At 47.4% G+C, this 15,748-nt stretch overlaps 1 protein-coding gene across 1 annotated transcript in view; it reads right to left on the reverse strand.

Annotated features, from left to right (window-relative positions):
- LOC119393402 (uncharacterized) overlaps positions 1–12,761 on the reverse strand; it is a 125,556-nt gene extending 112,795 nt beyond the window's left edge. Inside the window, exon 1 of the mRNA XM_037660394.2 lies at positions 12,714–12,761. The gene's annotated coding sequence lies outside the window, so the exon portion shown is untranslated. The remainder of the gene's footprint in view (positions 1–12,713) is intronic.
- Between the last annotated feature and the right edge of the window lie 2,987 nt (positions 12,762–15,748).

Genomic DNA, 15,748 nt, shown 5'->3' on the forward strand with positions numbered 1-15,748 from the left:
ACTACTTCACTAAGCAGCTGTTGAAAGTTTTGCAACGGCGGAAGTCAAACAAAGCTTCAGAGTAAGTGACACGTGGTGAAGCCAATGTTTGTTAGAAATGTACGGTGGAAACCAGTACAATTCGATGACGCAGTTTATGCATTGTTTTTCCTCATTCATTCATCGTATGCGTCCACCATTATTGAGTTACGTGCAATGAAAATAGCCCACTAGCAGCTTGGGCAGTGACGTCCCGTACGATTTACGCGACCCTCATTCGCAGACCGTTTGGTACGTTGGTACGTTGCACAAGAATATATAAATATGACAGCGTAAAATGCTTGCATGTCACATTTCTCGTATGCTCATTTTGATGCCGATACTTCCTGCTCAGTGGAACACCGGATGAGCAACAAGACCACTAATAACTGACTACGAAACAAAGAAGCTGCAACGAGCCGCACGGCGACCGGAAATCCCGGAAATTCGTCAATACGGCCTAGATTACTATACAGGCCCGGAAACCTCCATCACCCGATGCCGTAACACCTAGCCGCCTGTACAACGGGTCATACTTCACCAAGTTCAATCCTGCAAGCTGCCAACGAAGACACCGTAGACAACGGAGCATACTTCATCGGCTCAGATATACGAAGAACAACGGCTCCGCAGACTCACCATTGCGAGAACGTATCCCTGCCGTTCTGAGTAGAGCCGCTCGCCACCGAAGAAGTCGGGTTCTCGATCAATGGAGATGCACCTATGCCGCCGCGCACAAGACTGCCCGACTATTCTCCCGGCAGCAGCGACGCAGTTTACGTGCTCCACTTTGAACGCCAGCGCACAGTTAACATTCCTCTTTTTTTCATCCCCTCGGCTGCCTCGACTATTGGCAAGCGCGCCGCAGGCCCGCAAATACAGCAGGTGCGAGCCAGCCACGCCGCGTCTGACATGTGGGTTAACGTCCACGCCGAGTGAGGCGCTCGGCTGACTGACTGCGTGAGAGCTTTAAGTAAGCCTGCTCGCAGAAGCGAGTAAAAAAAAAAAAAAGGAGGATCTCCTCGGACGTCGTGAATGATCAGCGCTTTTCGAGAAAGGTGAAACAAAGGAAGCGCTCATAGCAGGACGACGCCTGTCTTTTTCGTCCAGCGCGTTCTTCTTTCTGTTCCCACGTTGTTCGCGCCGGTGGATTTTGCGCCCCATAAAAGAAAACGGGCTGCGAAGCGCGCTCGCCGCGTGCACGCTATACACACAAGGTGCGGGCCGAGAGCGAAAATGGCGGCCGAGGTTCATCAGGGAGGAGGCTTTCCCACGAGGCCCCCCTTGGCGTCGTCGCTGCATCAGTGCGACCAGCGCGGACACCGACTTCCCCTTCTTGTCCTCGCCGCCTCCAAAAGCTCAGCTCCAGAGAGACAGCTAGAGCGCCTGCTCCGCTTCGACGCCATCATTGCACTTTTTTTTTCTCGAGGCTTTATTTTGTGTGGGAACTCTTGCCGTTGCCTTTTTTCGATCCTCTGCTTTCTATTATTACTTTCTTTTTATTTCTTCCTTCTCGCATCGCATTAGGTATCGACGCGTTTTAGAACACCTCCTTGCAGTTCGGACCTCACGTCCAATACCTATTATACTCGATTATTCGCGCATCTTCCTGTAGCCGACGTTGCGCTAAAGAAAGACACTGGCCTAGCCAGAAGGGGTGTGGGTGAGGCGGGGGGGGGGGGGGGGGTGAGATCGAGCCTCCCCCCCCCCCGAAATTTTTTTCAGTTTTACATATGCGCGCGCACAACAAACGCACGCACGAACGTACATAAAGGGTGATCACCCCCCCCCCCTCCCGAAAGAAATTTCTGGCTACAACCCTGAAGAAAAAGTATAAGAGTGTGGAGAGCGAGAAAAAACGTTTTTACTTGAGAAGATAGCTCAAAAGTGGCGTCCTTAGTCTTGGACGCTTTGAGCTCGGACCGCGTCCTGGGTCCTCGCGACCAGCCTTAGCTGATCGTCGAGATTGGAGCTGGCCGAGGCTCACTCCTAAAGCTCGTTTGTGTGGTAAGAGTTGAAGATGGGGGAGGGGTGTTAACGGGGATTTTCTGCGGTCTCCGACTGTATGCTGAAGTTACCCGGGTTCTCCGTCAAACGGCATTGCGGAGAGAATCGTGTAGGGGCTATGAGCCCATTTCGGAAAGAGACAAAGGAAACCTAGTATTTCTAAGCCGAATTGATCCCGTGTCTTCGACTGAAGCGGCTAGCTGGTCCACGGTGTCTTCAGCGTATTTCGGACAGGGCGTCAACGGATTTATTTTAGGCCACCCAGTGCATAAATCGCACAAGCTTCACTGGCAAGCTTTCTACGTGATTGTGTGGCTTGACATAGATGCACCACCTGTAGTCTATTGTTTACTGCTCCTTGTAAAAACAAGTGTAGCCTCCTCATCAAATATTCTTCCTATGACGGGAACCATGAGGCTCCTGATTAAGTATACCCCTGCTAAATTGGAATTGTGTCTGTTTATAACCTTAGTCCACACTTTCTGAGCAGTGATTCAATTCATTTTTTTTTTATTAGAGGCGTAAAACCGCACGTATTCTACTTACTTAAAAGGATACTAAAGTGCAACAATGAATCACTTTAGACGGATAAACGATTATTTGAAAATTATTCCATTAATTTCATTACTGTAGGCTTATCAATAGAACAGAAAATGAAGGTCAAAATTTTATTTTTAAATTTCGCCCTGTATCCTGCACACGAGTGTCAGCGTGGCGTCACAGATTTCAAAGTGCTTTTTCGTGTTTTGGTCGCATTGGCTCGACAGAGTTTCCTGAAACTTTGTACGTTAAGCTCTGGCCCCCTTAAACGACAATGCACTTCATTTTTACTGATTAAAAACAATGTAGGTCCAGCGGACGCTATCAAAACCTATGACGTCATGGCGAGTTGGTGCGGAAACGTCAAGGGGGCTTCGCCACCTACATTTCCCTTTCTGCGCGTTTTCTCGCGGCAAGAGTGGTGATGTTTGTTTCGTGGAAGGGTAGTTTACTAATACTATCGAAATTGTTTGTCTCTTTAGTGTCCCTTAAAATCATCACTGCCTCATCTCCCGCCCAACAGCAGATACGGTTTCTGGAACGTCAAGTTTACATATATCCCCGCATGTCGCGGGATCGAATCCCGGCCGCGGCGGCCGCATTTTCGATGGAGGCGAAAATGCTTGAGGCCCGTGTACTTAGATTTAGGTGCACGTTAAAGAACCCCAGGTGGTCAAAATTGCCGGAGCTCTCCATGACGGCGTCTCTGATAATCATATCATCATTTTCGGACGTTAAACCCCATCAGTTATTATATTACTAAGTTTGCATATGCCACTTTTTGTCTGTTATTTTCCTAAAATGCGAAGAGGACATCCACACTGGATGATCATACTATACAGAGGTGTGACTGCTATTCAAATATACAAATGACATCAGTGACAAAAGCAGTGACAGGGCTGATAATAAACGAAAAATTTCTTCCGCAAGTGCCGTTAAGCGACTGACCATTGCTGCGGCAATCGTGCTGCTATCACGCCTGCTGCCATAAACTCCAGCCAATGGGGATGTGTACTTACGTAATATATTTATTGTGCATACAGGTCATGGCTTTGATAAATGAGACGGCGTGAACAATCTATCTTTTCGACCTCTTACAAAGAACGTTCCTCTTCAACGGAAGAAATAAGCCATCAACGAAGCACCCGAACGCTTTAGATTCACGGACCACCCTGATCTCGTAGTATACGTCGCATATCCCTTAAGTGACCTTTAATGAAATGAAGCGAATAAAATGCTGCGGTGCCCCGGCCAGCCCCTTTCCCCGCCTATCACTTCTTTTCATTGTCCTGGATAACGCAGCACGAGGAATGGGGGGGATGACGATGCGTACACACATATCTCGACGTGCATCCAGAAAAATCCCCGCCTTCGTCTATATATACACGCATATGAGCGGCCTCGTAGCCGCGTGCGTAGACCATCAACGCCCGCCGGCGTCTATAGATAAGGCCGCGACGAAAGAAACAAAGCCAGATGGGAAATAAAGGAACGCCGGCGAAGAGAAGCGCGATGCCGACCATGTGAGAAGCATTGCGTGCTCCTGGCCACCGCGTCGTATATATATATATATATATATATATATATATATATATATATATAAATGTTCCTCGCATGGACGACGGGCACCTCGGCATAGGCGTGGCGCGACGGCAGCACGACGCCAGTTCGAGATATGCCATTGTTGTGAGCGCACGCACACACACATGCGAGTGGAGGCTGGCGTCGTACTTACACAGCCTCGGCTTCTACCACTCAGAGACACGCGGCGCCTCGCCGACAATACGGCGATCTCGGAATCTTGGAATCTGGCCCGCCGCCACACAGTGACCGCGCGCCTCGGCATCGAGCCGTCAAGTACCCTCGTAACGCACAGACAGCTGAAGAATGATATCGTATAGTAAGTGTAATCAGGGGAATTTTCCACTGGACGTCCTGCACCATGGTGGCCAGTGTCATGGAATGTAGTTAAGCTGATGAAGCCAAGAGACAATGAGGCCAGGGACGGCATAGTTGACTATATTTGCATTTTTTAACTGTAGCTTAGTAATGATATCAATTAAAAGAAATTAAAGTGGGCGAAAAAACAACTTGCCGTCGGTATAGGGACCGAACCTACAGCCTTCGGATAACGCGTCCGATGCTCTACTATAAGTGAGCTACGACGGCGGTCTTTGCTCCGTCAATAATGAACCACATGCCAAAGCTTCAAATCTTCTTTATCTCTCAGCGGGCCAACAAGCCAGGGCCAGTTTTGTTGATAAATAAATAAATAAATAAATAAATAAATAAATAAATAAATAAATAAATAAATAAATAAATAAATAAATAAATGTTATCAACATCAGTCGCTGAATTTTCTTGGCGCACGCACCATGTCCCTACACTTTTTGTTTCCTTGATTGTTTACGTGGTTGTTGATCCTAAGTGACGAGCGTTCACTGCAGTAATTTCTCCCTAGGGCGGTTTAAACAGGGAATACTGTAACGACAGGAAGAGGAGTGTTAGGCACGTGACAAAATATCTCAGGAACAGCGCAAAAGTGCCCCCATTTGGCGGCTGATGCGAGACCCAGCTATTCCCACTTCAACTGCAAGGGGCTGCGGGGAGGTCACCTAAGGAAGTAATTCACGGCGATCCCTACGGGTCGTGAGAACCTTTTTCTCACTGTGGCGACGTTGTTCGCTGCAACGCCCGCCGTTTGCATCTATATCGGTAATGTACGCCATAAGTGTGAGCCAGAGTATGTACTATGTACTCATGGTCATTACGGTGCCAGTCATCCCCGGTACACGCGGTATATATGTGCGTAGGACAAACAGCGAGAAATGGCCTCCACGCAACACTTGTGCACGACACGCACGAACGACAGTCTCCGAGTGGCCCGATTATCGATTTCAAGCCTAATCGCCCGTGGCGGAGCCGCGCAAAAGAGAACGGCCGACCACCGCTAACACTGAGTGTGCCTTCGTGAACGGGCCGTTGCCAGACGCTGTGTGCTTCTTTTTTTCTTTCTTCTTTCACTAGTTCGGATATAGCTGCGCAGTAACAACAGGGGCGAAATTCACACCCTACAATCCAAGGCCGCATAAAGCCGGTCTTTGTAATTGCCGTATATCAGTTAACTCAGATGAGAATCACATCCAATGCGAACGTGGTCAACTGGTCAGTCAGTGTGGTCGCCTTCAGTTTGAGGCTATATGCGGCTCAACGTGAGAGTGTGATAGTGTAAGTATTTTTATATGGCGTAGGCTTGGGCCTGTTGGTAATCAATTTTACTCTTTTAGCGCACTTGTTAACAAAACAGAGGACAGAAGAACGACACGGACACAGCGGACACAGCGCTGTGTCCGTGTAGTTCTTGTGTCCTGTGTTTTGTTAACAAGTGCGCTAAAATAAAAAGTGTGAGTATGAATGTAATCAACTGGTCAGTGTGGTTACCCTTAGTGTGAGGATACGCGACTCAACGTGAGCCAGTGTGATGGTGTGAGTATGTGAACCCTCAGTGGAGACCACACGAGGCCGGCACAACTAGCTGTCGGTCCACACAAAACGACTCAGCTTTATTCGGCGCAAAAATATCATACAATAAGGAGAACGTTTTAGGAGATAGCCTAGCCGAGGTGATTTCGGATCAACAAAATGCCATCAATCGTCCAATAAATTGGTTAAATACGTAAACCCTCTGGTGCACGGAAAGTGTTTCGCGCCGAAAAATTGCGTCTCCTGTGTGCGTATACGAGCCGGCTATGCTGTGACCTTAAGCGGCAAGAAAACCTTTGTTTTTATGACAAGCGATTTGTAGCAACACAGGGCACTTTCTGCGAGTCTTGCTGCTCGTCTCGTCCGAACCGCTTTGCCCACGAACACTAGCCACAGTGATGGATATAGGACTTATCAATCGCCAAAAAATTCACTAATAAAACTACTTATAAAGTCACTAATTAAAGGGAGTCAGGGATTATAAAATCTAATGTCGTCTCATAAGTAAGCATTAAAGTTAGTGCCTAAATAGCAATTTTGACCGGTGAGGGTGGGCTAACCCGCAAAGAACATCGCAAACCTTGTCCACAGGGTCACGAAAACGAAGGTCAACAAACTCGCAGGTGAAAATCGGATATCGCATTGCTTAAATCTCTTCAACCATTCACTTGCTTGAGAATGGCCAGACTAAGCCACCCTGAAGCAACGCAGTCACCTGGAGACAAATTCGCAAAGCTGAGCAAATAACACTTAACGTGACGTGGACTGTTCGAACTTCCATCCCTTCCCAGAGGAGACGCTTTTAGGCGCTTGGAGGCGGGTTGACCGTGCCCAACGCGCTTTAATATCCCAGTTGAACGTCTTAATTTGCACAGGCTTATATGATTGCCTCTAGAGCGTGTGAGATGCGAAGACTCCTGCGCGCAGTGCATCCGTAGTGCACATCTGCGCACAGGACAACGTGTGTACAGTTGTCTTATGCTCTCCGTGGTATAGCATATAGTCTAATGATAGCGTAGCATAATTCAATGTACTACAAGTTAGTCATCTGTCATCTCTCTTTACCCATGTCTTTTCCAATTTCCCTTACGCCGGTGAGTATACACTCCGCAAGACAACTTGTCCTCCTTTTTGTTTATTAAATTATCTTCTTCATTTAAGTACAGGGGGGGGGGGGGTGAGGTGACACACATTATAACCGTTTGGCCAAGCATCCCGGCTAACCTATGCCAGCTGTCCCACGTAACTTGTGCCAAAATTTAAGAGACATGTAAATTCCACGTAGCTGTACAGAAGCAAAACAGTGTCGCTTGGTGTCTTTTCGAACAATTCAGGCAACTTTATGTGCTTCACCTAATTGCACAATTAGTTGGTGATTATAAAACAATTGCTGAAGTATAATAATTAGCTCTAAAAAAAGTGTCACTGAGACAATCCTTTTACCATCGTGAAAAAAGCACGAGCCAGCTTTCTGTTGCTTTCTTATTTTCTGTTGCTTTTACGTGATGCTTTTACGAAACTTGGAAGGAAGCCCGCAATCGATGGAAAACGCTCCGGCTAGACCAACGTTACTAGATTAGTAACGTTGGGCGAAACTAGCCTCCTGTTCGTTCGTTTGTTCTACGAACAGTTTTTTATGTAAGAACTTTATTTTTCCGCAATGATTGTCAGAGCTAGTGCCGCAGCTGGACAGGCAGGTATCTAAAATTAGCTCCTTTTTAGGCGCTCCATTGACTTCAATATCTATTCCCCCCTTGTTGAAGAGTAGGGAGGCGTCGTGCCTTCCCCTTCCCGTTTCCTCCTTAACATTTACATATGTGCATTTTACACATCAAACGATAATGATAATAACAGGCGTGACCAATAATGCCTCTACGTGCAATGCTTCCTGTGTCACATACCGAGGTTGGCGAATACGGGGTCGCGCACATGCGACTCTACCATTAGCTACTCGCGTAACCTCACGGCTCGTTCCGAACGTGCACGGCGGACACATACGCTCCCCGTGCGCGGCTCACGTGTCTTATAAAAAGAAAGTGCGCGAGGCCGTTTTTCGCTCTCGTCAGGCGAAGTGATTTCCATAATGTGCCCGGTTGTGGCACGTCGTGACCGAACGGATCGCGGAAGGAAGCCGCCGCAGCCGCCTCTGGGTTGCCGTTACCCGGTGTATATGTGCGGTGTAATAACGGCCGAAACGTCGCGCATTCGTGAGGCAGCTGCTGTAGCGATGCCGACGTGTGGCCCCGAAACTAGAGCTAACGGTTTCCGCAAGCGAGTGGCGAAACATAAATTACCTCGACAAGAAGAGAATGGCGCTTCGGAACATGGTCGTCACGAAGGGTGATTTTGAAGAGGAAAAGGGCATCATCGTCAGGTGACGAAATACTGTCGTAACGCAGCAGTATGGAAAGTTGGGCTAACTCAAAAAATTTGCATGGCTGATGCCGCGTTGAAAAAGAAAGACGTATTTTAAACCAGAGAGCACAGCCACAATGGGAGACGCATGCGTCGACATCGTTAACAGGCAAGGAGCTTGCGTATCTCCTTGGTACGAGTTATCACTTTTGCGCATGTCTGCTCTGCTCGGCTTTGTTTTTCTGTGTGTCTTTTTTTTTAAAGTAAACCGTTCAAGGTTGAGACAGGACTCGTCCTGTGCTCTTTGGTTCTATGTCTTCGTCTTTCAGCAGAGCATTAACCATGCACTGTGATAACGGCTTCTTCCTCTCGACACTATTCTTTTTCTTCCCTTTTGCTGTAATCACGTGATAAAATGGGAAAGAGATGTTGACGCATTTTGTGGCATGGGCTACTTCTTGTCGCTTAAGGTACAAAAGAAAAACGTTGTCACAAAATATATTGTACACAGTGGGACACCGGATGTAAAGCACAAAAAAAAAGTTTGCACGTAAAAACAATTTCTCGTACGATTTCACGGAGGATAAATAAAGCCGTCGTGGTGGCGCTGTGGTTACGGCGCTGGGCTGCTAACCCGACAGAAGCGGGTTCGATCCCAGCCGCGGCGGTTCTTTTCTATGAAATCGAAATGCTAGAGGCCCGTGTGTTGTGAGATTTCAGTGCACGTTCAAGAAAACCGGGTGATCGAAATTATTCGGATCCCTCCACTACGGCGTACCTCATAATCATATCGTGGTTTTGACAAGTAGATTAAACCGCAGAAATTATTGTTATCGTTATCATTATTAGCAGACAAATGCTTCCCTATACCAAAAAGCAGCTGCGAAAACCGTGCGGTAATCTGAGGTCGCATTTGGACCGAACCCTTTTTTGGGTTTCCCTCTCAGTGTGCGTTGATTGGCTAAGACGATTGAAAGTGTGTGTGACAAAATAAGTGGCACAAATCGCCCCCGCGTTGTTATTGCGTCGGTTAGGGCTCTAAATTCCATTGACAGGATGTCCGCAGCTACGTGTGTAGTGAGGCGACTCTTTGTACAGTCGCGCCCAATATTAGTTGCAACACGCTGGTTGTCCTAAACTAGTTGTCCTAAACTAGTTAACCTGCCTGCCTTTCTTTCTCTGCTATTTCTTCTCTGTCCATGGTCAACGTGGCGGCAACACTGTATGGTGACGCCGACATAGAAAACAATCAGTGACATAAAAACTGTTTCGACTAGCGGTATCTGCAGAACCAGTTTTACGTTTGCCGGTGTTACAGTGTAGACTTGGGTTCCGTTCAGTCATGGCCATCGTGTTACAACTCATATTGAGCGCCACTGTACATTACGTCATAACGAGGCGAAAGCGTTCAAGAAAAGTGATCTGTCGAGTATGCGGCCCCTGCGTCCTGCGTAATTCCACGCCACGCGTCGCGCATATTGCACGCGCATGTTGTCTTACATATACATCGGCCGGATGGCCCCTTGATGATGTTTTCCCGCGAACCCACCCTGCAGGAAGGCGACCGCTTGGTCGATTGGCGACCAGAGCACGTCTTCCTTCCGCTCCCATGCCGCGTTCGCTTATCATCGTAGCACCGCGGGGCGTCCGGCATATCGCGTACACTTTCTAAACAGCCCTGTGTAATTGAAGCCTCTGACCGGCGCCTCAGCGTCGAAAGCAGCAGGTGTGTTGCGTGGGAACTTTTTTTCTCCCTGCACTGAGACGAAGCACGCGTTGCTCGCCAAGGGAGCCAGATTGCGACGACTGAGGAGAAGCGCGACTTCAGGTGTAGTTTCATATCATGAATGAGTATATAGTACACGCAAAACATCGAGCCTCAGGACCTGACTGGCTTACAATGCGTAGAGAGGGCATCATAAGCAAACATTATTCGTATCTCATTCATGCATCCTGTTATGTATAGGCTTACCTTAAACCCGCCACGGTGGTCTGTGGTTAGGGCGCTCGACCTGAAGGTCGCGGGATCGAATCCCGGCCGCGGCAGCCGCATTTTTTGATGGAGGGGAAAATTCTTGAGTCCCGTGTGCTTAGATTTATGTGCACGCGAAAGAACACCAGATGGTTGAAATTTCTGGAGCCCTCCACTACGGCGTCCCTCATAATCATATCGGGGATTTGGGACGTTAAACTCCAGCAATTATTATTATTATTATTATTATTATTATTATTATTATTATTATTATTATTATTATTATTATTATTATTATTATTATTATTATTATTATTATTATTATTATTATTATTATTAGGCTTACCGTAAAGAACAGTACTTTTTTTCTTCTTTTTCTTCTAATGAAACCAATGTGAAATACTCAAGCGAAAGCTACGACAACCGTCTCTGTAGTGATAGTTCTATTTAATTTGACACATTGTCACCATAGAATGCAAAGAATTGAAATTATTCGCTCTCAATGAGACATACCTTCATATATATACGTGGCGGTGAAAGAAGCACACTGGCTCCGTAGTAAAACGGAAGCGAGGAAGCACGACGTACGTGGAAACACCTTTAATAATCACAAACGTTTCGGCTGGTGGGCCAGCCTTCACACTGACGAAGGACGTTTGTGATTATTAAAGGTGTTTCCACGTACGTCGTGCTTCTTCGCTTCCGTATATATATATATATATATATATATATATATATATATATATATATATAGAGTGAGAAGAAGGACTCACGTACGAAACGTTAATAAAACTACATTTCGTACGTGAGTCCTTCTTCTCACTCATCTATCGTACCGGACTCATCGATCTTCATACCCAAAGTACTATATATATATATATATATATATATATATATATATATATATATATATATATATATATATATAATATGCACGATTTCATGGAAACTCGTGCCGCGGAAACGCTAAGCGATTTGTGAACGAAGACAGCCAGTGTTTATTATATTCGACACCGATTCACCAACCACTGCTACGTTTGCTGTAACTTCGCGAATACGAAAACATGGCAAGCAGGTGGCAAACTCTAAGGCGCTGTTCACACTTACAGCAGGGCCTTGGTCAGGGGCGTAGCCAGAAATTAAAACTTTTTTCGAAGGGGAGGAGTCATACACCATTTATGCGTGTTCGTGCGTGTCTGTATATATACACATATCGAGGGGGGGGGGGAGAACCCTGCGCACGCCTATGTTAGCGTACTGCAGTTTGGTACGGGGTGTAACAAACGTCTAATGCCATGCATCTTTTATGAGAGCAAATAAAACATTTTGATTCCAGTTGCAATGCCGTCAAACGCCTAAGAACAGGCTGTTGCTATATTGGGAGTCTGTTCTTTCTACAGATCAGAGAAGATGCGTTTTCCTTTTCTCACGCTTATTTGGTCTTGTTTCCATTGCTTTTTACATCACCTGACATTATTTAATTCTTTAATACATTTAATAATGAAGTTGAACTTCGCAATCACTCTCATTCACCAATCATACATATCAATACTTCGTAACTAACTAACTAACTAACTAACTAACTAACTAACTAACTAACTAACTAACTAACTAACTAACTAACTAACTAACTAACTAACTAACTAACTAACTAACTAACTAACTAACTAACTAACTAACTAACTAACTAACCAATTCCTTGGCTACCTTGCTACAATGTACATTGGTACATTGGTACATATTCACAACCACCAATGTGCCAAGGTCAGGTTTATATTTTTACCCTCCGAATTCGATTTGCGCCCGCTGTCGCCACGATTCGTAAAGCACTTCGTCATTGATTTTCTTCTCTATTCAAGCACATGTGATCAAGAAATGCCTTTTTTACTTCACTACATTCGCTTCCTGGCATTAAGCCCATTGCCACTTAAGAATGCAGACCGACACTCACAAGAAGACTGCTGTATTCAAGTCGACATTTAGTCAATGTACATGTATACTATATAGATAAGCGGTTCACGTGGTTGCATAGGACTTCGTTACGAGAAAGAATTGCTCCGAAAGTAAAACAGTAAACGCCGAGCTTGTTGAAGTTGTTTCTACGGAGCCTCGTCTCTTTCATCCAGCCTTACGACAGGAGGTGTCTCTTACCTCGGCGTGGCAGATGTTTTGCACAACGCCAGATGGAACAGCGCGGACGCACGTCGTGTGGAATTCGCCCGTAAATAGCGATAAAAAATAAAACAGTACGCATGGCAGGTGAGAATGCGAACCTGCGCTCTTGCACCAACTTCGGCTAGATGTATAGCTTACCACAATATACATAGCAGGCACTTACCTTATATGGCCAGGCGTTTGTGGAAGTCCATGATCTTTTTCAAGTCTTCTGCGTACAAATACGGCTGCTGTCTCGAGAGCAGTAACAGCTTGGCGCTAAGGACAGAAGTAGTTCATCCACTGGACAGAGCCTTTTAGCTTTGACGACACCAAACTTCTTGGATTTCTTCACGGAAGAGAATCGTATTCGCCAACTTTGCAGGAATGAACTTTTTGACGTTTTCCAGCACTCATTCTTGCGAAAGATGAGCTCGAGGAAACAGATTCATAAACAATGGGATTCCTCCTTCTAGGCTTCTTGAGTATGTTTTGTTTAGGCAGCTAATTGCTGCACTGAATGAAAGAATGACGGTGATGCACGTACACACGTCTTTTTCCTTCCCTGGCTCTGTATGTCAGAGACGTGGTTACGTCACGGTGGTTGGGCATGAAGAGAACAAGTGTAGCTTCTGTCAACACTCACCTACACCTCATAAAGCACGTTTTCCGAATTCTGGCGGCGAGCGCAACAAACAGAAACTGCTCCGACTTTGATCCGTCCACTACGAGGGCGCTGCGACGCGGTTGATGAGGCGGTATGGTCTTCTCCGATGGTGACTGTCTACAGGCCTTCACTACTGTCAGTCTGCTCTGAAGGTCTGCTTTGAAAGTCCTCCCTGGCCAGAAGATATGGTCCCAAATGTTGTCCCTCCTAGCCTTAAGAAACACGACAAAGCCACAGCACGCCGACCACCCTGTAGAGCAGCATCCAAAGCCTTCGTCACTCGCGCGCGGACGTCGCGCTAGAACGACTTCGCCGTTCACGCTGCGACACGTTCACTTTTTCCGGGGCAATCGCTCGCTTGCCGTTGGTGGGTCCATCCGGCACACGATATATCGGTCACTGTCGTTCACCACGTTGCTCGGGCGACACGAGTCCCAATCTCTGCGGCGGCGCCGTCGCCCGCCGCCTTCCGCGGCAGCAGCAGGCAAGCCGTCTTCGTACGGCGTTCTCACGACTCGCACGTGATTCTCTCGCCGCTTCCTTTGAGAAGGGCAGGCAGCCAACGAGCCGTCCACCCGACCAGCCGGAGAGACACCTCCTCCGATGGAGGAAGATGAAGAGGATGAGGGAGAAGGTTTTTTGTGGCGGGAGAGGGCAACGCCGCTGGCCACTCGCATTAAGAAAACGTCTCCGCGTGGCCGATGTGACGCGGCTACCATGCCGTGTGCACGGCCGTGTCCACTCTGCCAGGCGCTGTGCCACCCGCAGCAGCCGCCGCTCTTTTGTTGCGTCGCCTCCTCGCTCTCTAGTTCTGTCTCCGCCTCTCCATCGAGCGTCGTCCACCTGCTCCCCCACATGCTGAGTGGCCGAGAAGTCCTTTTCTTTTTTTTGCCCGTTGGTGTGAGGGAAACTCTGGAAGACGATCATTAACACCCGAACTCCTCCTCTCACACACCGCCACATGCACAGACACGTGCATACACAGACGCGAACACACACGCACAAATACATGCATTCGAAACACGCAAATGCACACACACCACATATGCTAGCGCCATGGAACATTGACCCCTTGACATCTCTATGTAAATTTGTCCTATAGCTTCGGGTAACTAAGGGTTGTTTCTCCGGTTTATTTATTTTTTTGTTGTTGTTTTTTAAATATCTTAATAAATCGTTCACTTTCTGCAGTCTGAATATCTACTTTCCCATTTGTGGTGTTCGCAAGCAGGGCGAACGAAAGTGCCATATAGGGGACGGGTGAGAGAAGCTGTAGACGCAAATGCGAAACGTCGTAATTAAGAATGCAGCAGACGTTGCGACTTCATTTCCATTGTGCGGGAACAGGAAGAAGACTGGGGGATCTTGTGACTAATGATGGGCGTAGATCTGTCTGTCGGCCTCTTGAACACACATGCGGTGGGCAGGGGGACTTGTACATTATGTGAGAAGAAAGTGAATGGTGCGCCGCCCCATTTTTATTTTACCTTATCCTATACCACGTACAAGTATGACATCGAAATGACCAAATGCAATGTATGTTTTGAAGAATATGAAAAAATGATTTTTCGAAATGAATTGCTTTAAAACTTAGTAATTATTGACCTCTAAGTAGCGCGTCCACGGTTGGTACCTTTTCAGTCGATCACACGGATATGGAGAAACATGTCGAACTTTACATCACCAGGGTGCTTGGCATGCAGTGGTCTTGCGCGCTCGTACAAAATGGTGCTGCGGGTCATTCTGTGTTCAAGTTATAAGGCGTGTCGCGAAAGCAATTCTCGATTTCTTTTCACAACAGCAGTGTTTTCCCTACCCTAAAATATCATAACTAATAGGTCGCATTAACATGATTCAGGATGCCGAAAGGGCAGCAAACCTGATGAAGTGACAAAACTGAAAAATAGACGGGACATCGAGCGAAACCGCGCGAGTGAGAGTGAGCGGCGAAATTAGGAGCCGTGCGTCCATCGTGCCGAAGCTGCAGCGGGGAACTTGAGCCCGTAGAAAGTTTCGTTAAAGCTACACGGTGTTCGAAGAAGAAGAACATCAAAATAAAGACGCTGTGCGCATCAGAATAGGCGGGGTCAGTTTGGGGTGGGCAGGCCAAGGCCATAATTAGGGCACCTGTCGCGGATCCCCCCAGCGAGTGTCCCCCCCTCCCTGCACTACTTCCCCGTCCGAAGAACAGCGATTACGGCTGGACCCGAGCGGGCTACAGGTGCGGTCCCAGCAGCAGGGGCGATGCTGTGACGGCGGGGGCATCTCTTCCGATGCCCTCCTATGTTGCATGTTCGTGCCTAGATGGGGGTCTGTGGATGAGGGGGTCCGGCCGGCCACATCCTTCCTAGTGGGGAGGGGAGGGTGTCTTGAGGAGCGAAACGCACGGCCTAATTGCCGGGAAGCACGAAGTACGCACGCAACGATAAAGTGCTCCTCCATGATGTGCCTTCGAAGCTAGCACGTGTATGTATGTGCATACATGCACGAAAACGGCGTCGCGCGCACAGCATTCGCGCATGCACGCGGCGGCGTGGCTCGCGAGGAACCCT

The sequence above is a fragment of the Rhipicephalus sanguineus genome, chromosome 5, assembly GCF_013339695.2.
Source record: "Rhipicephalus sanguineus isolate Rsan-2018 chromosome 5, BIME_Rsan_1.4, whole genome shotgun sequence".
NCBI lineage: Eukaryota > Metazoa > Arthropoda > Arachnida > Ixodida > Ixodidae > Rhipicephalus > Rhipicephalus sanguineus.